The sequence below is a fragment of the Canis lupus genome, chromosome 15 (assembly GCF_048164855.1).
Source record: "Canis lupus baileyi chromosome 15, mCanLup2.hap1, whole genome shotgun sequence".
NCBI classification, from domain to species: Eukaryota; Metazoa; Chordata; class Mammalia; order Carnivora; family Canidae; genus Canis; species Canis lupus.
The window spans coordinates 58,197,624-58,222,519 of NC_132852.1; the positions used below are offsets into that span (position 1 = coordinate 58,197,624).

Here is a 24,896-nt window from a genome sequence, read left to right on the forward strand (position 1 = left end):
TGGGGGTGCCTGGGTGGCTCAGTTGGTTAAGCATCTGCCTTTGATTCAGGCTGTGATGCCAGAATTCTAGGATGGAGTCTTGCTCAACAGGGAGTCTGCTTCTTCCTCTCCCTCTGCCCCTCCCACCACTCGTGTGCTCTCTCTCTCTTTTTCTCTGTCAAATAAAAAATTGGTAAGATCTTTTTTAAAAGAGAGATTTCTGACATAGATTTGGATAGCTGTTTGATGGACAACCCTCCATGCCATGGGAAATTCCAGATAGTCAAAAATTTTTAGGTTGATACAGTTAACAAGTTGTTTTCCCTATCCATCCAAATGGGTGGAAAAATGATTATCTGAGAAGAATGAAAAGCAATGTAAATTCAAATACTTCAGTATTGGGGATCCCTGGGTGGCGCAGCGGTTTAGCGCCTGCCTTTGGCCCAGGGCGCGATCCTGGAGACCCGGGATCGAATCCCACGTGGGGCTTCCGGTGCATGGAGCCTGCTTCTCCCTCTGCCTATGTCTCTGCCTCTCTCTCTCTCTCTCTGTGTGACTATCATAAATAAATAAATTAAAAAAAACAAAACAAAACAAAAACAAATACTTCAGTATTGGTTTTAACAAAGGCAAATTGTTACTCTTTTATGTAATTATAGGAGGGATGGACATCATAACTAATTTTATTGATAATATTGTTATTAAATGTGCATATGGAGAATATGAATTATTTTATGACTATTGAGTACTGTGTTAAAAATAAGTGAAGAACAAGGCATGTTAATGAGAAATTTTGACAATTTAACAGAATTTTAAAGTCATTAATCTGACTTTGGAATCTGACTGTGAAATGATAATGGCTCTTGAAAATAGTCCTCAAGAATGGTTTATTTGAATATTTCATACTCAAAGATATGAGTTGCTAAACGTGCTTAACTAGTCAAACCTTCTCAGTTCTTACTGATAATACGTGGCATAATAGAATTCTTTATACTTTATCCACAATGCCATTTCCTTCTATTCAGAATTTTCTTTCTAATGTACCAGAAAAATCTGTGCAGATTGGTAAAATTGCCCACCCCCTGAAAAATCATGCATTTACATAGTCCACAAAATCTAATTTGCATACTGCTCTTGAGGTGTTTTCTGGCTTCCTAAGTATAATCCTTAGGACAGGGAGAAAGTATTCCGTGTGAGCATTTCTTATCAAAAGTCCATTCAGCATTACATTAAATAAGAATTCCAGCAGATTTTTGCTATGAGGCTGCATTTAGCTTTGCTTGGGAAATTCAATTACTGGTTTTTGAATGCAGATATTTGGAGCCAAAATAGGCAGTTGAAGTATTAACAGTGAATGCCTCCTTTACATACCATTATTGTTTTGCAAGATAGTAACATACCATAAATTTAAAATTAGATCTCCCAGTCATGCTTTAAATTTAAATTTACCTGTAATGTAAATGTATATCTTCTTCTTCCTTTAAAAATTTTTTTATTACATGATAAGCAAATGCTTATATATTCCTAATTACTTTTTAAAGCAATTTTTATCCCTTTCATTAATAGTAAGCAGTTATCAAACTGGGATCAGTAACCACTGAATGTATTAGATGGAGAATCCCACAGAACAGACATGTTTATGGTATTTAAATTACATCCTTACATATTTATCAAGAATATAGGAATATCAGTTCATATTCTCTAAGCAATATTGAAAAGAATATTAATTTGCTAGATATATTAAAAACACGAGTCTCTTACACGCTTTTTTCCACATACATACACACACAGAAATCATCATTGTTTCTTACTAATTTGAAACCTGTACAAAAGCTGGAAAGCAAATAATAGCAGGTTAATGTATTACATTATTATTACAATTATTACATTACATAGATTACATGTTTTTCTGAACATCAAATCAATAGCTTGAATATGTATTCTCGACCTCCTTTTTAACCAAATATCTTACTAATTCATATCTAAATAAAGTTCCTAAAACATCTTTGTAGATTAGCATATAACCAGGAGTTCAGTAAGTGAAAGCCAAGATATGTATTCTAAAAGCTTGAACTCAAGTATCTGGGTTCATATGTGTGGTTTATAAACTTAGAGAGGTCACTCTGTGCCTCCAATTCCTATCTGGAAAATGGGAATAATGCCTCTTAGGAGATTTACATGAGCTTATGTAAGTAAAGAAATTTTGTGAATTATGAAGATTTAGAAACATGTATGTTCTCAATTGCCTGTATAAAAGCATTCTACAAAACTAGCAGCATTCTAGTTTATATACAAAACTTGTGTAGTATTTCTTTTCCATGAGAATAGTCTATAATAATAATCTTCAGGTAGTTTAGTCCCCCTCTATCCTTTCCAGATACATTCTACCTCAGTTTACTCTTAACATGATTTAAAATATCTGAGACTGTTTTAGGCAAAGGAAACATGACCTAAAATGGGAATAAGAATTGTGGACAAACCTTTGGCATATCTTTCAGTTGACAAATGGAAAGGCCATTGGTAGACAGTGCAGTGCAGGCTGGCTTGTAAAGCATGGCTGGGAGATCTAGCTCTATGCCAAGAGCCTTTGCGGTGCTTGTAACAAATTATTTGTTACCATAATGATGGCCATGTGTCCAATGAGCCATGCAAGGGGAGATTGTTTAAAAATGAATAGATTATTCTGTCCTAACTTTTCAACCATTTGTTGTAGTGGTTGCACTAATTTTCCAAATCACTTCCAAATCTGTTCCAGTTATAAATGTAAAACATAACTATTTCACAGTTCAATAGTATACTTAGATTCTTTCGAACAAATCTAGAATTTTTTCCTGCCTTTGAAACTAAGGAAGATAACCATCCTTCCTGCTTGGTCATGTGTCTTTCATCAGATGATAATATCCCTTTCTTCACTTACGACACTAATGCGATATTTTTCTCCAATAGATGGGAATTTCTCTTATTTGTTTGTGTATGCAAATGCATTGTGGCTGCAACCACTTATTTGGGGAAAGGACTAGGCAGGTACATTCAAAATAATTTTATGGATAACTTATTGAGAAATAAGACACATCAGAATAACCTGCATTAAACACTTTCTAAAATGACCCTTGTATAAATGGGATAAACATCTCTAGGACTTGTATGGAAAACAAATAATTTCCCGGGTGAATTTAGAATAAGCTTCTTATTTCTGTGAAATACATTTTTCTGTTTACACCCCTCTTAGGCTGGGTGATATTTTTAAAGTCTCATGAATTTTAATAAGTTGAGTGGATATTCCAGATCCTTTTGCATATACTATAATGCCTCTAGTAGTGAATTTTGATCACCTTTCTAAATACACATTTGTATTGTGAGATTTTCATTTTAAGAGGTCATAGGATTTTGTCCTGTGTCAATTTGTAGCCATTCAATATTCTACACATATACACATATGTAAAAACCATTCTAGCCAATGTGATTATGCATTTAGCCAATGTGATTATGCATTTTTTATAAAAGTAAAAATGGAATATAAAAATCTGGAAGATAAAAGTAAGATGGTATTAATAATAGTGGCATACACTGTTAGGTAAAGGAAGATGATATAATCTTATATGATCTGGCTTCTTCCAACAGTATGTTATTCTTTACAGTGTAGTGTATTTTCCATATATTAGTTAAAATGGGATATATATAGTCATTGGTTCTGAATTTTTATAAGTATATCTGATTGCTTTAAGACTAATCTGAAAGAGGAAGTGTTCTCATTAGGCTTAATGACATCACCAAGTGTTTTATTTTGCTCTGGACACAAATAATGGAGATACTAATATTTTTCTTATTATACCAGGGTTTGTCTTTAGGTGACATGAGGCTAAATGAGTCCCGATGAATACAAATTTATATAAAGTGTAGATAGATAGGTACCTGCTAATATTTTGAATAATAATAATGAATAATATCACTTAAGATGAATGTCTCTACTCTGTTCAAGCATGAACTTAGTAGAAGTTAGAGGAATAGCAGTATGTCTCTATGGGGGAAAGTAGACCATCATAAAGCATGCTGTCGTATGGCTCCATGACCCTGAGAGGCAGTGAAAATAGCAGCTCACTGGTGTGCTCTAGAATTTGGGCCACCTTTCACAGACATCTGTACAACTTTGAAAGATTTCTTAACCTTTCTGTCTTTAAATCTCCTTGCCTGTAAAATGCAGCTAATAACACTACTTACTTCCTTCACCTCAATAGAGATTATAGGTATTAAATTAATAATCCATGTGAAGAGTTTAGGACAATGCCTGGCACATATTAACCACTCAATTATTATTGCATTATATAAATCTGTGACTTCCAGATGCATTGCTATAATATTAGATTGGATCTGTCCTTGAAAATTCAAAATAGCCTGTTACTTTCACTATATAACAGCTTTTCTGAATTAACATATTGGCATGTGCATTGTATTACATCTGTGCTTCTCAGCCTGAAATGACTAATAACTCATTTTTAAGTATAATTGAGAATGCTAATTTAATTTATGCCATTTGGATCATGATCCTATTAATTGTCACATGGAATGTATGCATCGCAGTACAAAACTGTGTCTGGGTGGTTCTTTTTTTTTTTTTTTTTTTTTTTAGATTTTATTTATTTATTTACTTGAGAGAGAGAGTGAGAGAGAGTATGTGTGTGAGAGAGCACGAGCGAGCGGGGACGGGGAGGGCAAAGGGAGAGGAAGAAGCAGACTCCCTACTGAGTAGGGAGCCAGCCATGGATTGATCCCAGGACCCCGGGATCCTGACCTGAGCCGAAGGTAGATGCTTAACCCACTGAACCACTCAGGTGCTCCTAGGCAGTTCTTTCAGATAACATTTTTTTAATTAAACTTTCAGTGGAAATATAGCTACAATGCTTTCCTTAGACTTAGTTTGATAAATTCACTTTTATTAACTCTGGAAATCAAGGAAAATAACTGTCTACAGTCTTCCATATCTTCTTGGGGTAACTCAAAAGAGTATAATAAGGAGACTACAAAACAGGCTGGTAAGTATTAGCTAAAACAGATTATACTGCTAGGCCATGAAAGTGGAAAGCCGGGGAGAATGAGACACCACTCTGAATGCCAGCTTCCCAAAGTATGTCTTGGATCAGCAGCAACAGCATCATCTGGGACCTAATTAGAAATGCAGAATCTCAGGGGCCCACCTCCTGTCTTTAAAATCAGAATATACAGCTTAACAATATCCACAGGTGATTCATATACATGTTAAAGAAAGAGTGTGTTGTTTTTCATATTTGAGGAGCTCGTGGTGAGGAAGGATTAGAATTAGCCCCAGGGTCTCCCAACCAGAAGGCAGACTTAGAAGTAGAATTTGCAGTGCAAACTGCAAGCAGACTTACCATGAGAACATAAGCTTTGGTGAAAAGTCACTTACTGAACACCTACTACTTATTGACGGTCAGAGATAAACTAAACACAGTCACAACCTTCTAGGGGTGAAAAACCTAGCAGTTGTGCTAAGCATATAAATTTATAATTTTATTTTATGACTACATGTGTCCTAATGGAAAAAGATTTGCACAGGTTGTTCTAGAAACACACACACACACACACACAAACAAATGCCTCATTCAGAGTGGTTGAGGGTCATGGTCAACAAAGGCTTCTTGAGTTCCTAAGTATTGTTGGCTAAGTAGGTAGGAAACTGGTGATGTATAGAAGAGAAGCAGATGAGTCTTCTACTGAAACAGGTAGGAATGGATAGTGAAACACTCTACATAATCATGTCTTTCTCAATCTTCTTATTACGAACAAAAATCTAAGCTTTCTTTAAAATTCAAAAATCTTAAAAAAAGATAAAATTCAAAAATCTTAAGGATTAGACCAGTAATGTTTAAATTATATCATGTAAATATCCAACTTTGAGAGAGCATTACTGTCTTCTCGGGCACCTCTCTGTAATGCTCATAATACAGAGTTCACACTGCCAAGCACATAATAGACGCTTCAGAGTGTACAATTGAACTGAAGTACCCCATTCTGGAGATAAATGGGCTGAAGCTAAGAGATATGATATTACTTAAATTTTGACCTGCAAATCCAATTATACTGACCCCAGTACTCAATAGGGATCCAAATACCTATTTTTGATGTGTCAAGAAGCATCGTTATTATAATGACCACTTGCTTATTTTGACTAAATGAAAACAATTTGATTGTATGCACAAGATTTATAGAACAAGAGAGCATGGGCTCTAGAGCTGGGCTTTATATAATCTGCTCCAGCACTTAGTAATAGTGAATATTTAACCATGTTAACCAACCTTTTATAGGCCTTAGTTGCCTTAGCTACTAAGGGTAGAAGAGTATCTAACTTATGGGTTTTTCTGAGACTTAGATAAATTAATCCAATTGCTTGGAACAGTGCACCATAAATATAGGCTCATCTTATCTTCCTCTCATCTCACCTCCTCCTAATTATCAGTATTATTCTTACTATAATCTTTAATCACTATACAACACTATATTAAAAGTGGCTTCAAGACCTTAAGTGAGTAGTCGATAGGCCTATCTTCAAAAATATTGAAATCTAATTATGCGGACAATAACTGTATGTAAAGCCTGGTCAGCTTGGGCAGCTCTCAGTATACATGTGCCTCTGATGACTGTGACGGTATCTGTCACTTGTATGGCCAATTTGTTTGTCACTTGTATGGCCAATTTTTCCGAGGAACTAATTTAGTCAATGTCGACTTTGAGAAAGATCTAATAGAATGTTAAAATGTCTTGGCAAATAAATTTGGATTGCCTGAATAAACTAGCTTAATTATAGGCTGTATTATCATGCTGGCAAAAAAAGATGTCATGTTGATAGGCTGTCTGAACGGTTTACTCAGTTACCATCAGTGACTTTTCAGGAGTGTAGGGCAGGAGTAAAGTATAGACTTCTACTTCTAGAAAATTTCTATCATGCTTCCAAATGAAAAGATTATTTGAGATAAACATCTGTGTTTCTCCCATGAATTTCACTGATGTATTTTAATGAGACAGTAGGTCTACTGTTATTGCCATTTGAATGGTTTATCTTCATATTAAGATGCAGCTGTAGTGAAGTCTACAAAAACTGTCCTGTGATTTAGCAGAGAAGTCTAGAAAGCTACCTGCACCAATTAATAAATAGTAAAGGCCAACAAGCATTTGTTGAAGGGTCGTTTGGTATTTGATATGCTGTATCTAATTTAATCTCCAAACAACTTAAATGTGATGACATAGATTATTGTTATTATTAAGCCCACCCTATACATGGAAAAGTTAAGGAGTAGAAAAGGTAGCACACTCCCTGGAGCACATGAGTTCCATGAACAGTAGAGCTAGGATTGGAATCGTGGGCTAAACTAAAGACATCTTCACCACCATGCTCTTCATCACCATGGCTCACCTCAGCAATTTCTCTCACGGTGAGCAAGAAACTTGCTGACCACCACATTTTAACTGTAATGTGCTAAACATGTGTATAATGGCATATCATATACACCATACCATTCTTTTTGTAAGGTTACCAGTCATATTGGATTAAGGGCCTAATCTCCCCCAGTGATGACCTCACCTTAATTACTTAATTACCTCATGCAATGACCTTATTTTCAAATAAGAACATTCTGAGGTTCTGGGGGAGGTGGGGCTGGGTAATCTTCAACATAGAAATTTTAGAGTGATTCAATTCAACCCTTAAAACCTAACTTTTAGGAAGCACTTTATAAGGTTATGCAATTAAAACCTATTTTCTACCACTGCAGGACTAATAGTATTGCGTATGGTTATAAAGAATAGGGAATTGTCTTATAAGAAACAACAGCTTCTGAGAGGAGTTATAGATCTGTCCTCATGAATTTAGGAAATATGCCTGAGTTAAACCATGAGAGATTGTTCGCTGAGTAATTATATGATTCTCTGCATTCAATTGTTTACAAACAAAACTTGGAAGAAACATTTTCAGAATTCTTCTCTCCTGGTTGGCAAACGAGCCAAAGACGCTTTTAAAAACCATGAAAATAGAATGAACCAGCCCCTCACCCTGCCCCATGAAAAGATGTTTTCCTTTTAAAAGTGTCTGTGTTTCCAACCTCACCTAGCACTTTATTCTGAACTAAACACCATAAATGCCATTTGGACTACAGACATCATTTAATTCCTTGGGATAAAATATTTATTAAAAACCAGATTCTAGAAAACGTATATTCTAAACAATTATTGACATTTTTCCTATAAGGAAAAAAAAAAAGAACTCTACCAAAGATAAAACACCTTTCCCCAACTGAATCTTGAGAAATAATTGTTCATTTCATTTGGATTATAATAGTCTCTATTCGAAAACAGAAGGTTTCATGAGTTGCCCTCACAGTATTCTTCAGAGAAGGTTAAGAAACACCACCCCCGCCCCCGCCCCAGATCTCAGATATGCAACCTGAGTTGCCCAGTGCAGAGGTACTGTTCATCTTAGGCAATCAGCAATCACAGTTGTTCATTCTGTTCTCACTGGTGAGTGTCCTGTTTGTGTATTTCTCAGTTTTGTTACAGTATGCAAAGTGGAAAATAGAGCTGTGTGAGATGGCCTGAAGCGACAGAAAAAGACTGAATTTATCATAAATTCATTCAGGCTGTTTACATTCAACCTGGTACAAACAAGTATTTGATAACAGAACCGAAAAAATACAGAAGTCCTTTCCTTTGAAAGGATTTAATGATTGCAATACTAGAAGATATTTACACTAGGTTTGTCTGCATGACTTCCTATGTAGGGAGGTCAGTGTATGTTTAAATACCTATAATTTGACAGTTTTATTCCTGGAATAGTAATAGACAGAAGTGTTACATTTTACCTTTACTTAAAATAAGCAGTTATGTCAATGCTGTCTATTTTTAAGTTTAAAGTCAAAGACCAAATAAATTATTTTTAAAAAATATTTTATTTATTTATTCATGAGAGAGAGAGAAGGACAGACAGAGACACAGACAGAGGGAGAAGCAGGCTCCATGCAGGGAGCCTGATGTGGGACTCGATCCCGGGTCTACAGGATCACACCCTGGGCTGAAGGCAGCACTAAACTGCTGAGCCACCCAGGCTGCCCTAAAGACCAAATGAATTCTTTATTTATTTATTTATTTATTTATTTATTTATTTATTTATTTATTTATTTATGATAGTCAGAGAGAGAGAGAGAGAGGCAGAGACACAGGCAGAGGGAGAAGCAGGCTCCATGCACCGGGAGCCCGATGTGGGACTCGATCCTGGGTCTCCAGGATCACGCCCTGGGCCAAAGGCAGGCGCCAAACCGCTGCGCCACCCAGGGATCCCAAGACCAAATGAATTCTTAAGACAGTTTTATGTTTGGGATGAGGGTAAGTGATAATGGAATAAAACAGACACACACAGATCCATACTCATCCTCAACCTGTACTACAAAATAACTCTTAATCTTCTCCTAAATTATATGAAGTCTTTGGATAATTAATAGAATCAAATGTATCTTTTACTGGATTCAGTTGAAATGCAGAGGTGTTGAACATTTTGACTAAGATCAAGCACCACTGCTAATACTAACTACCTACCATTCACTGAGTACTTACCTGGTGAGTATTTTCTGTGTCAAATACTGTAACAAGGTCCTGAAGGGTGAGGGACCAAGTTTGGTCTTGATTCTCACATCTCCATAGTCTTCATTTTTACTATCATGCTGTATTTAAGAAGATATAACCCTAGGTGATCATATGTATGCTCTCTGAGAGGTTTATTTGTCTTGTTAAATGTTGGGTCTCACCAGAGAGTTCAGAGGTTTACACAACGAATGTGGTTGGTAAATATTTGTTAACGTTTGACTGAGTTATGAGATTTGGACATTAGAATAATAGTATATAATTAGGTGCACATTTCACAAACATTGTTTATTTTCTTAGTTTATATGTACCTAATAGATACTGACAAATATTGCACATACCTACATCTACTGAAAGAAGTTAAAGTGTCCAAATGTATTTTTGGGAATACACGAGAAACTCAAGATTTCCATAGGAGAGAGAATAGAGCAGAAATTGCCACAAGAAGGTAAGAGGGAGGCTGGGGGTATTAACTAAGGCAGCAAAGCTTCCTCTCCCTTCAGACCTGGGGGCAGCTTGGGGATGTGAAGTGAAATGTGAAGAGGTTCATAATATCAAATGCATACATATATTGAAAACTTGAATGTGAGCTGGGCTCTGTGTCAGTGAAGACAATCTGGCCAAAGTATAGAGAGGTCTCTTATCTCAAAGGCTGAATGTCAGGATAGCAGTATTATCTGTGAAGTCCATGCAAAAGGAAGATGTATAACACAGAAGAATATATTACATATTCTATGTGACCATTTGTGCAAAAAGCAAAAACAGGGAAAGCTATGCTGTAAGAAATCTGGGTCATAGCTTCCTTTGTAGGAGGGTGGTGGCTGGAAGTTCCCCACCAAGGGAGGCTTTGGGGGTATTGATCATTGTTTCTTAGGCTAGGTGCTTGTTACACTCGTGGGAATTTGTCAAGCCATATATTGATGTGCACTTTTCTCTACCTTAAAACTCAACAGTAAGTTTGAGAAGACAACATAATCAGACTTGAAATCAAGGTCTAGCTCTGGGAGAGTAGGAACTGAAGGAAGCTAGGAGCTATTATCAGAATTGCTCTCTAATACCAGAAACAATTGCAGGAAGAAACCAGTGGGCCAGACAAAAGAGAATAAATAACCAAGAGAGTTGGCAAAGGGCCTTAAAAGCCTACCTGCAACATATAAGAGATTATTTGTCTTTATGTCATTCGCACTTAACACATGGATACCTGTGATATCACAATCTCTTAGTTGCCAATGAAGAGAGTGTTTCTAGAGAGACATCATGCCTGGCTCGCATTGCCCCTGGCTTGCACAGAGATGCTTGCACAGAGATGAGCTCATATAAAACATGCATCGCTGTGTACAGCTAGTGTTCGTAGGGACCACAATTAAGCCAATATATAGCTACTCCTAGTTTGTTTTTCACCTGTTCCACTTGCAGGATGAATGTATATGTTACTAAATTTAGTTCACTATTATAATTGCCATCTATGTATGACAGGTGTTAACAATCACAGAGAAAGTTTCCATGTCTAAATTATCTTCCCAATTAAAATGAAGGAAACCCAGAAATGGGGGGGGCGGAACTATAGAATAGAGAGGTCACATAATAGCTATAAATGCATTTACTCTTCAGCACAACCACCTCACCTGTAGATACAGCTCCAATGACTTGAAAACACACATACACAAAGTTATTCACGGAAGCACTATTTCTAATGACAGGACACTGGAAAGCACCCCTTTGACCAGCTACAGGGAGATTGGTTGAATAAATGAGGCTACCTCTATAAGATGGACACATCACAACTGTAAAGAAAACTGAGAGCTACCCCTGTGTTGTTGATCTGGAGTGGATTTTCTGGATATATTGTTAAGTAGCACAAAGAGCCCCTACTATGTGCTGACTTGTGCGTAAGAAATGAGAAAGTCTGTGTATATGATTGAAGCAGTTCTAGAAATACTTCAATATATTCTAAATTGAACAGACGAGTAAATATGGTGATGATGTTGGGAGCCATGGTTCACATTATGAAGGAAGTAATAAATCGATGGGGAATGGAGGAAAACAATCCGCACTAGGTGTATTTGTTGCTACTGGAATGTTTTTTTTCTAGACCCATTTAAAGTGTGAGCTGAGCTAGACTAAACAGTCTAGGCCCATTTAACAGCCTGAGATGTATATATCTCAGGGTCCTGGGATCAAGCCCTGTACCAGGCTTCTTCCTGCTCAATGAGGAGTCTGCTTCTCCTTCTCCCTCTGCCCCTACCCCTGCTCATGTGCTCTCTCTCTCCCTCCCTCCCCTCCCCCTTCCCTCTCTCAAATAAATAAATAAATAAATAAATAAATAAATAAATAAATATCTTTAAAGAAAAAAATGACATCAATATGAATTATGTAATCCTAGCCTAGATCCTATCCTAGAGAGAAAAAAATGCTATAAAAATATTATTGGGTCAGTGGACAAAATTGGGATGAAGAAGGTTGATTAGATGTATAAATGTTAAATTTCCTGAAATTGGTAAACTATACACTTGTTGATATATGTCCTTATTTTGAGGAAATGTAAAGTAAAATATTCAGCAGTAAATGGACATGATATGTAACTTATTCTAGGGTAGTTCAGAAAAAAGTGTGTGTGTGTGTGTGTGTGTGTGTGTGTGTGTATAGGGAGAGGGAGAGAGAAAAGGAAAGATAAAGCACACAACACAGAGCAAAACGGGAAATGTGAATAAAGTATAAGAAAACGCAAGGGCATCTGGGTGGCTCAGTAGGTTGAGTGTTGGGGTCTTGATACCAACTCAGGTCATGATCTCAGAGTCATAGTCTCAGAGTCTTGAGATTGGGCTCCACATCTAGCTCTGCACTCAGTGTGGAGTCTGCTTTTGATATTCTCTCTCCCTCTGCCTTCCCCCCTCACTTCACTGGCACATGTGCAGGTTAAGTAAGTAATTAAATAAGTAAGTAAATGAATGAATAAATAAATAAATAAATAAATAAATAAATAAATTATTTTTTAAAAAAAGAATAAAAGGCATACAGTGTCCCTGACTATTCTTGTCACTCTTTTGTAAGGTTGAAATTGTTTCAAAAAATTATTTTTTTTTAATTTCCTGAAAATCCAGTATTGGAAATACATTAATTTTGTTGTTGTTTTAACAGGGTTTTCTTTCAAAACCAGATGCCTTGTGAGAGCACATATACGTATCACTCTTATAGCAGTCATTGAAATCTATACCAGCGTGTTTAATTGTCTCTTTCTCATTAACTGCTGATATATTGAGGAAGTTAGAGATTTGATGTGATAAAATAAGGGAAAAAGAAATGACTACAGGAGCAGTAAATGCGGGTGCCATGTGAGGGGCAATGAGAGAGCAGCCAACTAGGGTAGGTGCCTACATGGACAGGAGGTGGTGGTGCACAAGAAACACACACACACACACACACACACACACACAATCTATTGACATATGGTGTTACCAGGATTCGTCCTGACGAATCTTCTAATATCGTATGCTCAGGGATACTATAAAAAATAAAATCAACATATTTATTTGAACATTTACACTAGAGAAGCATATCTGTTCAACAGGATTTGTAGGGTAGAAGGGGGCAATAGCAGTTTCTGGAAAGTCACGAATTGTGAAAAAATGCCCTCAGGCATAAGGAACTCAAAGCTACCAACAAGTTACGCTTGTCAGAGTAAATTTGAAAGTGGGAAGAAATAAGACAGATATGAAATTAGCTCAGAACAATTCAATATTTGAAAACATCTGTAGGAAGAGGCGCTAAGGGCCTGGACTGAAGGAAATAAATCACAATTAGATCTGGTTCTGGAAAAACCACCAAGGTCTACATTAGCAAATCAAGTCTAAGGAGGAAAAGAAAGAGCTTCTTTTGACAGAGGAATACTTAGGGTTTCTTGGAGATGGTTTTTGGGCAAATATGATTTACAAATCTCTGCATGCATTTGTTCTGTGCAGATATCAGAAAGAACATGCTTCAGGGAGAGAGATTTATACCTAGTGGCAGGGTCTTGCACCAAATATTTTCCAGTTTCCCTACCAACTCGGAGATTCTTTCATTCCCTCTGAGGTGAACTGTTTTTTAAAATGGTAAACTACCTCCTATTTAATGATAACATCTGCTGAAAGGTAGTCATATTTATTAATAACATAATTTCCGTTTTTGACATTTCTATTATGATAATTTAAACTTATTATCTAATATTCCTCTCCTGTAGATAGAATTTGTCGTACATTATTTATTTCATGTAACGTTGCACGTGTCAGCAGAAATGCCTTTTTTCCAACCTCAATACATTGAGAATACCAGGGAGAACCCAACACTGAGAAAATGATAATGTGATAATGTGAACATGCTGCTCTGAGGATGGACTCTTTAAAGCTTCAGAGGTTTTACATTTACATATTAGACAACTCCCAAACCTTCAGAAGAAAGCCCAAAGTGCTGACACAGTATGTGGATTCAGATCCTATGAATGAAATGATTTTAAAAGCAATTGAGATTGAGCATAATGGTAAAAGTTTGAGGCAATTTGTGGAAAATTTCATTAGATTTTCAGGTTTCCCTTCAGCAGAGATTAGGAAATGTATTTCAAGTTCCTCAACAAAGAGTGAGCCAGATCTTAAAGAAAAGCAGGCCAGAGTCAAAGGTGATTTAAAAGGGCACCACTAACGTGGAATATTGGCCCCAAGAGGGTGATCTGTCTCCCCGATTAATGAGACTTGAACAAATTTGTTGATAGAATAAGACCAGTGCAGCATTACACATTAACATTTGTAGGTACTGACAGACATCAGTTAAAAACTTTCAAAAGTTGTTATAATTACCCCCTAGCCCTAACCTCTGACCCTGACACCTACCCTGGTTCTAAACTCGACTTCGATTCCAACCCTCACCCTAACCCGAACCCAAAGTTGTCTACTGGATGCATACTTAAAATTGAATTTTGTGATGAAAAACCAGTCACGTAACAAGAAAAAAAACCCAAAACATAAGGTCCATTTAATATTCCTGTGTCAGTTAAATATTAATGCACTCATTTCTTATTGACCTTAGCTATAACTTAGAACTTTTTCAAGAATAACCAAGTTAACAAGTTTGACACAAGAGCCAAAATCTTTCCTCAAATCATATTATTGATACAATAGTTCTTTAAACCTGAGGAAAAGCAAGTGGAATTGTCACATGAATTATTTAAGAATAAGCTAGTGCCAGCAGATTTTTCCACACATTAACATTATTAAATGTGGACATATCTTTAAGTCGGTAGTACTATAAAGTTTCTCTTTTTCTCTTTTATTTATTATATTCTCTTATTTAATCAGTAAGAAATCTTACAATTAATTAAAATTCTTTTTTAAGAATCAAGAAGCTAAAGGTGTGCGAATGGATGATTAGTTGTTCGCCAAACCCATGTCCCTTTCTTGTTGTCATACAGCCTGATTTCTGGCCTCCCTTGGAGCTGGGCATTGCAGATGACTCCTTGCAGCCAGTAGAATGTGGGGGGCAGTCATACCTAACACTTTCAGGCTGGCGCACACATTGGTTCAGCATGGCCCAACATCCATGCTTCTATCTATGATCATCCCCATCATTTTTGCATTAAAGCCCCTTCCAGGTTAACTACTCTGGGACTTACCTTTAGAATCTCTCCCCTCTCTCATCTCATCGCATTGACCTCCAGATGCTGTTATTTCTTCAGACTTTAAAAACCATTCTCAATTCCCCTTAATGACTGCTCTACTCTTTTGTTCTCCTTTGTTGCAAAACTCCTCAAGAAATGTTTTGACTTGCTCTGTTCACTTCTCATCTATCCTCACTTAGACCACTTTGACCCATAGATCCATACCCCTGCATACTCCAATCTGGCTTCACTCCCATTATGCCACCAGTGGTCACACTTCCATCATTGTTGGACTTGACCTGTCTTCAAAATTTAACAGAGTAGAGTATTTCCTCCTCCATGATATACTTTCTGGGCACCACATTCTTTTGGGTTTCCGCCTACTGAATTTTTTGTTCTTTCTTAGTCTTCTGTTTTGACTTGTTTTTATAGCCAGGACTTTTTCCCTAACTATTGAAATATTCCAAGACTTGGTCTTTAGTTTTCTTTTCTTTCTATCTACGATCACTCACTTTCCTGGAAATCCTAATCAGTATTATGTCTTTAAATACAAAGCATTTCTCTTCTTTATCTGAGTTATTTTCAACTCCATTATTTCGAGTTATTATAACGAATTATCACTGACTCCTCTTTATTTCACATTCTTATATCCGTTAGAACATCCTGTTGCTCAACTTTGAAAATATACAAAATAAAAAAACTATTATTACCTCTCTGTTCTGAAACATCAGCTATTTCTTGAATCATTATAAGAACTTAAGGAGATCTCTCTATTTCTATCCCTGTTCCCATCTACACCAAAGTCAACAGAACAGCCATAATTCTCCTTTTAAAACAGAAGTCATATCATGTAACTACTCTATTGCTCAGAACCCTGTAATTGTTCACCATTTTACTCAGAGTAAAAGTCAATATCCTTATTGTTGCCTAAAGGACCTATAGGTTCCTGTTCCCTACTACTTCTTTCTTTATTTTTAAGACTCATTTATTTATTTGAGAGAGAGAGAGAATATGAGAGCACACACACAAGTGGGAGGGGCAGAAGGAGAAGAGAGAATTTCAAGCACTCTGCACTGAGCAAGGAGTGGGATGGAGGCTTAATCTCAGAAACTTTGAGATCAAGACCTAGCCAAAACCAAGAGTCAGACTCAACCAACTGTGCCTCCCAGGCTCGCGCCTTCCCCCTCATTACTTGTCTTACTATTACTCTCATCCTTATCACTCAGATACAAGCACACTGATTCTGCAACATTAGGATTTTTGCACAGGATATTTCCTCTCTCTAGAATATTATTTTTCAGATATTCCCTTGACTAACTCTCACATCTGTTTATGTATTTGAAAAATGTTACCTTATCAATAAAGCCTGTCCTATCCACTCTGTTTAATACTGTGATCTACACACACCTACTCTCAAAATCTTCATGATCATCCTTCCTTACTCCTCTATTTGAAAAATTTCACAGCAATTATGGATTTTTATTGTAGCATGTCATTTACTTAATATGACATTTATTTGTTTTGTCTGCTAAGAATTTTAACTTTTGATAAATTGGAGTTTTTAAACTGGTACCTGCTGGGAGTCTATAGCAGTCCCTGATACATAGTAGACACTAAATATTTCTCTTTTATTTTAGATTTTTATTTATTTTTTCATGAGAGAGAGAGAGAGAGAGAGAGAGAGGGAGGGGGAGATACAGGCAGAGGGAAAAGCATGCTCCATGCAGGCAGCCTGATGCGGGACTCAATCCCAGGACTCCAGGGTCATGCCTTGGGCTGAAGGCAGGTGCTAAAACGCTGAGCCACCCAGGGATCCCCAACACTAAATATTTCTTAAATGATCATTGAATAGAAACAAAAGTATTTACAGAAGATGATTTCAGCCCATTATTATCAGCCATTTTTATATTGAGGTACTCTTATTCTCTTAAGGCTAATTTCTGGGTTAGCACGCTGCTTTTATTTAGAGGACTTCAACTTTATCTTCTCAGTCGACTTTAAATGGAAAAAAATCTCTCTATCTCTCTCTCGTCAGTCTGTCTATACATCTTTCCTTCTAACTAATCTGTGAGTATGTGTGTTTATGTGTGGCAAAATATGTCTGCAATCAATGGTTTAGTCAGAGAAATCTATCTCAAACTATCTCTTTCCAAATCATCTTTAAGCCTCAGGTGTAAGAAATACCTTTATAAAAAATTTAGAGGAAAATAGGCCATATATTCATAACCCTCTATACTCTAACTTCACCTCTCCTTCACTCTAGATAATCAGAGGGTTTTTTGCTTACTGGTATAGTTTTGGCTTCCTCTTAAATGTGTGCATAGGAATTTGCATAGTTTGCATATTTTGAAATTTGTTAAGTACTTCATTTGTGGGATCTGGTAAAGAACATAGTTCAAAATAATATCAGAATAAATGAAAATGTTCTCTATATTATTAGTACCCTAAAAACTTGAAAAGTTTTCATTTACTCATTTAGGCAACTATATTTATATTGTGAATCCCTTTTCTTTCTCTATCTTGTCTTCCAAGTAATTTAGGGACCAGTTGGGTAGCTAAAAGTTATATATATATATATATATATATATATATATATATATATATATATATATATATTTCTCTCCCTCTGTTGCATTGTTTGGCACATGGTAAATATTTCTATATGTTAATTTTACCTCTAGCTTTCCTATTCCCTTTGCTTATTATATTTTGCCTCCAACTCCAACTATTTTTTAATAATTTTTTTTTAATTTTTATTTATTTATGATAGTCACAGAGAGAGAGAGAGGCAGAGACATAGGCAGAGGGAGAAGCAGGCTCCATGCACCGGGAGCCTGATGTGGGATTCGATCCCGGGTCTCCAGGATCGCGCCCTGGGCCAAAGGCAGGCGCCAAACCGCTGCGCCACCCAGGGATCCCTCCAACTATTTTTTAAATAATTTATTTTTGGTTAAGAGAAATGTCCTCAAATCAGACCGAGGCAGTAGAGTGAAATGATGAAGAACATGCAACAGGTGGCCAGTATGGGTGGATTTAAGTCTGCCATTGACACTTACTTGTTAAATGACCTTTGGTACATTGCTTGATGTCTTTGTACTTCTGCTTTCTCATCTGTAAAATGTGGATTAAAACAGAACTCTCATAGAGTTATTGTAAGGACAAATGAATAAATATATTTAATGCACCTAGAATATTTCCAGACGTGTAGTCAATATATAATGAGTACCTAAGATTTTTATTATTTTCTGCAGTGCGAAAAAGTGGAAGAGGAGTGGATTTAGGAACAAAAATCAAGCTTAGAGCTTTCTCAATTTGAGATACTTATAATACCTTTAGGCAAATATGATTGCCTATTAGATTGCAACTGCTAGCTAGGCCACCAAGTGAATTATTGCTCAAAGAGAATAAAATGTCTCTTTTCTCACATGTAAAAACCAATTTAAGGTTCTGTCATATTCAAGATATGCCTCAAAAGTCACCTTGGATACTATTATTATCAAGTTGTGACATCCAAGGTTTATCTTCGGTTCCATCTTAGTTGCTTAGAAGAAGTAGAGAGTTAAAAAATAAAAATAAAAAAAATAAAAAAAATAAAAAAAGAAGGTAGAGAGTAGAAAAAACAAGCCTATGTAATAAAGGCATTGGCCAGGAAGTAATACACATCACTCACACTAACATTCCACTGTGGCCTCACCATGGTAAAAGGGTGTGCTTGCATATGTAGGTCTGATTAGCCACTTCCCAACTACAACTTTATATATGATGGAAGGGGCAGGATAAATTTTGGCAGATGGTTGTCTCTGCCTAAGAAGTGTCCAGGTGAAAGAGTTTGCAACTAGTGTGTAGTCTGGACTAGATATATAAATTTGAGCGTCATGAACATGTAGATGGTATTTAAAATTTGGGAACCAATATTTGTAACCAGTGAAAGAGAATAGTGATGAGAAGCGTCTAGTGCCAAACCCTGAGAAACCCATATGTTTCTTGAACTAGGAATTTTCAGTTCTTCGGGAAAGGTAGTTTTAAAAGACAAAGGATGTTTGTGAGTGATCCATCTCTGCAGGTATTTGTTCTGTGGATATCAGTGGAGGAAATTCTGCACTGGAAGACACCAGGGCAGCCGGCAGGGAGCTGTTCTCCAGGTGTGGTGCTGACACAACACCTCCTCTCCTCACAATGAATGGCACTTCCTTGGTTATGCTAGGAGACCTCCGTCATTCTCCCCTAATACACACATCTAGGAAGATATTTCTTTCCGATGGCCCCACATTTTTGTACTTGTGGAAAACGTGATATTCCTACTTCCCTTTTCTCCTGTCATTTTACATTCAATATCTCCTCCACAGAAACAGTTTTCTTCACCATAACACATTAAGTTTTGCCTAAGAGCCCTAATTATGCAGCCAACTCTCTGAGACTTCAATCATTCCTCAGTTTTACTCAACCATGTTTCTCTGTGTGGACCCCACCTGAGATGAGTAAGAAATATTGCAAAGAGGGGTAACTAAAGATATAAGTTAAAAACAAAGAAAACAAATGCCTCAGGTACATTTTAATCAATAAATCAGTGAGAAGGAACATAGGATGTCAGGAAAAAAAAAGATGAACATCTATTACCCTAGCTACTCAATAATTAGTGATTTGATTTTGTTTCTCAGATCAGAAAAACTGCAGTAAAGATGAACAAATACAAATGTTGAAGCAGGTGGTAAAAATCTGAGTTCAGAAGGATTCTAAAACTTAGGAATTTAGGCAAGATATGAAAAAACTATGATATGAATTAAGTGTTGTTGAGTCTCATAATATGTTAGGCATCATATTAAGTGCTTATAATGGTAATGACAATTGACTGCCCAACAAGAATTAACCCCTACATGGTCATTCTAAGGCTTTCTTATGAATCATTTCCCCCCACATGAGTAATGAGATTAAGAAAGAGCGTCACTTCTCAGTGATGAGACCTAAATGAATATCTTCTAGATGATGCTTTGGAAAGGTCAATTATCAAATGGCCCAAAGAAAGACAGTTTTCTGGGTATCACAAGCAAGTGTGACACCTGTGTCTGCAGCCACCACTAGTCCTAGAATGAAGTTACCTCTTGGAGAACTGAATGAATCCTGGTTCTCTCACTCTTTTATATTCTCTACTTCTGATGTCCTTGTAATGAAAGATATCTCCTTTTCTTGTTTGAGAATATTAGAGAAAAGTTTCCTTTCTTTTTTTTTTTTCTCCACACTTTTATTTAAATTCCAGTTAATTGAAACACAGTGTAATATTAGTTTCAGGTGCAGAATTTAGTGATTTATCACTTACATACAACATTCAGTGCTCATCACAAGTGCTCTCCTTAATACTCATCACCTATTTAATCCATTTTTCCACCTCCCCACCAGAAACCATCAGTTCATTCTCTGTAGTTAAGAGCCTGTTTCTTGATTTGCCTCTCTTTTTTCTTACCATAGTTTCATTTGTTTTGTTTCTTAAATTCTACATATAGGTGAAATAATACATTTGTCTTTCTCTGACTTATTTTGCTTAGCATAATACTCTCCAGCTCTATCTATGTCACTGGATTTATTTATTTATCATTTATTATTATTATTTATTAAAACACAATAGGTGAAGGGGCATATAAAATATATGTATAGTTCTTAAATAGCAATATGATGAAAACATACATACCCATTACCAGGTTAAGAACAAAGCATAGAATATACCTGAAGACTTTCCAAGTCACATCACCCCTCCCATCCCAATAGTAACCACTATCCTGAATTCTGTATGTACTATTTCTTTAATGTTTAACTTAGTTGTATTCTATGAAATGGCCTATATTGGATAAAGTTTGCTCTACCTGACATATTCATAGACTTCAACTGTATCTTTCTATCATCTCTGTATATATCCCTATATAATTTATTAACTATATTATTCAGATAAATTTGCCTCTTTCTGAACTTATTAAAAGCTTAATATTAAAGTTTGAAAAAAGGTAAAGAATATTTTTTGGAAATTTTCTTTAGCTCTTTGAAAGTGCAAATAAAGTTGCAAATAAAAATAAAGGTAATTAAACTTTTAGAAATGCAATTCAAACATTTTCATGTTGCTAAGATTTAGTTATTAGTTGATGAACCCAGAAGTAATTCTCCTGTCCTCAGAAAATATTGGCAAAATATGGCGCTAATACCGGAGAAATCAAGGACTTTGAATATCAGAAATAATAATATCATTGGAGGAAGAGAAGGAAGAATCGGAATGAATGAATATGATTCTGTAATTGGATCATAATTGAAATAACCAGAGATTAACTAGATGGAATGATGGAATATATGGTCTCTTCTGCAAAAATATGCAAAAATATGTAACATGGATAAACTTTTAAAAGAACAAGTAAAAATCAAGAAAATGGACTGTTAAGGACAGATAGAAACAAACCCACAGCTTTAAAATTGTAATTGGCATGGTTACAGTGAACATTTATCAAGTGTCAGGATAAGGGAGCACATGAAAACCTGAAAAAGCTTAGTTTGAACAAATAATGTGATATACCACACTGAACCATTCTTCATATCCCTAGTGCCCATATAGATATTACTGTTTGATTACTGCAATCTTTCCCACTGAGCCTGGAGGTAACCACAAAAGCTATTTCAACATATATATCCAAGCAACCATTACCTATCACTCAGAATAGGAAATTGAGAAAAGATTTTTTTCCCCATCAACTTCTCAAAGCTCTTCCAAGACAAAAGAATATTCTATCTACAATTTGAGGCAATTGTTACCACATGGACTTGTAAGCATGGTTATCTTCATGGGTACTGACCACCACAAGGCAAGTGTGCTAAATCCTAAAGGCCTGTCACCTCCAACCACTTCTACTTTTTATAGCCAAGATACATTTTCATTTGAACTATGCACATGTATAGAGACTGTTTGCAAAGGTAAATATAAAAAAGCTACAACTGTATGGAAAAAGTTTAAAAATGAAAATTATTATTTATATTTGAAACCTCTGATTATTTTCACTGTTGCTTCCAATAAGACTTCATTTGTGATCATGTACTATTTCCTCATACCTTTTATGTAAAGTCTATCTCAAATATGTTCTAGGTATATCCTTAGAAGAGAGGCTTTTTTTTTCTCTTATAGCTTTGAAACAGGAAATGCATAGAAGCAATTGCTAGTCAGAATCAGAGTGAATGAAGAAACAACTTGTGGGATAATATGAAGAGCCTGAGGATATCAAGGTAAACAGTAGGGAGGGCTGGATGGAAACCAACAGAAATGTGCATGTATTGAGGATAAGGACGAAAATATTAGAGTCTATGGGTCTGACCTGGAAGCAGAGATCTAGATGAGGTGTATAGCAGGCAGGTAGAAATTGGATTCTCAAGCTCTGGAGAAAGATGCAGGCTGAAAGTGAAGATACTGAAGCCATAAACTACAAATGATCAGTGAAGAGGAAAAGATTGCATGTGGTCACTCAGTGAGTAAGTAGAAAAGAGAGAGCCAATGATAAAGAGATGCATCAAAATTCAGTTGACAGGCTAGGAAAACATGCCGACAAATAAAACAAAAGAAAAAAAATTAAATGTAGTCAGAAATACTAGGAAAACCAGTTACAGTGGAGGAGGAAAGTCAGCTACCGTAATAATCAGAGATTTGAGATTACCTTTAGAGATGAGTACCTGGCCAGAATTTAAAACAGGATTTTAAATAGAATAGTGCTTGAGGAAGGCACACAAACAGGTATGTGGTGAGAAATATTTAGCAAATATTTCTCAAAATCACTTTTATCATACAGAATATACAATGAACAATGGGCCATAAAGGAGATATGGTCTCTGCCCTCATGGAGATTACAGCTAATCAGAATAAAGATGTGATTATAAAGTATATGTTTAAAAAAATAGTTGTGGATGGTGTGAGGGGGTGGGGAGAACAAGAGAAATAGCTCAGAAGACAGAGGTAGGGGAAAAGACAGGGGTGGTCAGGAAGGCTGCTGCATACCAGGGAGACTGGTTTACTTCTTTCTTTTCTTTTTTATAGGATAGAAAAAAAATTGAACATGTTTCTAAACTAAGAGGAGAAACTAATGGAAAGAATCTGAGAGTAACAGAGTTCATGAAGTAGAAACAAAGCTATTAACATTTATAGAGATCCTCCCATTTGGCAGGCACTGCACACATACTCTTTGGTTTTAGGCAAGTTCTAGAACAGCCTCTATAGTCCATAAGTACATGAACGAGGTAGAAGCATATTTATCTGAATGATATTTGTTTTCTAGTCATTCCTATGAAGATTGAAGAGATAATGTATAAACATGTATTAAATATACAAATATGTTAATCATCTGCATTAATTTTAAATATATATTTCTAAACTTAAATAAATCACCTAAGTACACTTAGGGTATTTGTTTAAACAAATGAAAGACATATCTTGAAACAAAAATAATTCCTTACTATTATCATGATATTGTTGATCACGTCTGCTAACACATATATACCAGGGCCTCAAGAATAGTATTAGCCCAGAACAATAAAAACCTTTGAATGACAAGAAAGTGAATAACCATGATGCATATGGGCATGCTTTCGCATCTCTTCTTATTGACCAGCAGCTCTCACACGGACTATTGATACAACACTTATAAATTGGAAAATCGTCAACACTCATAAATGGGAAAATCGTGGATTGAACTTGTTTCTCTCTTTGCATGTTTTTATATGAACATTTATTTTCACATTTTCCTTAATATTTCATTTTCTTAAATGTATATTAAAATTCAAAAGTTTAATAATTATCGTGAGCTGTTTTCTTAAGTGAACAATTTTTTGAAATTGCTTTATTTGATAAAATTGACACAAAACCTTGGGTAAGGAACAAAGTACTATACAAATGCACTAACACCACTGTTATTAGTATTATTTTAATTACGTCTAAATTGCTGACACCTGGAAATTGTCAGTCTATCTCTAAGCTTTAGGTGACTAAATGAAAATCATCTCCTAATTTAAAAACTATAATCTGAAGAATATCAACATTCAGTGAGACTATTTTAAAACATGAACTCTAGCTCATATTCTGTGGGCCTGATATTTCTTCTTTATCAAGATTATCAGGGTTATGTTACATTGCTTCACTTGCCTACATGAAATGGCTAAAGAATGAAATTACATCTGATCAAACAAAGAACAGATACTTTTACATGATTTACTGGATTTTGGGACTTTGGTGCCTCATGAATATTTAAAAGATAAATGTATTTAGCAATCTGAATATAGATGCATGCGGATAATATGTTTGAGACTTTGGCAAATCAATTAACCTCTGGGCATTCAATTTTGAATAAAGGAGTTATTATTTGTTGGCAATTGTGTAACCATTCTAATTAAAAGGAACTTGCCAACCCTTTTAATTATCTGTCCTTTGAAGCATCCTCTTGTGGATAAAGGCTAACATGCCCTTTTAATCAGCTAATATATTGGGGAAAATAAAGGTAAATAATTGATCTGGTGCAAAGTCCGTAGTAGTGATTAGACTTTAGAAGCCAGAACTTCCCCCATTATCACCAATTCTTTAGATGACTTGTTCATATTAAAGCCATTTATTCTATTTTAGGTAATTTTGTATTTTAAGAAT

The 24,896-nt window shown here is 35.8% G+C and overlaps 1 protein-coding gene and 1 long non-coding RNA gene across 4 annotated transcripts in view; one reads left to right on the top strand and one right to left on the bottom strand.

Annotated features, from left to right (window-relative positions):
* The window catches only part of CNTNAP2 (contactin associated protein 2), a 1,976,111-nt gene that overhangs the window by 636,430 nt on the left and 1,314,785 nt on the right, over nt 1–24,896 (top strand). The window lies entirely within an intron of this gene.
* The window catches only part of LOC140604472 (uncharacterized), a 30,292-nt gene that overhangs the window by 976 nt on the left and 4,420 nt on the right, over nt 1–24,896 (bottom strand). The gene's annotated exons all lie outside the window — the stretch shown is intronic.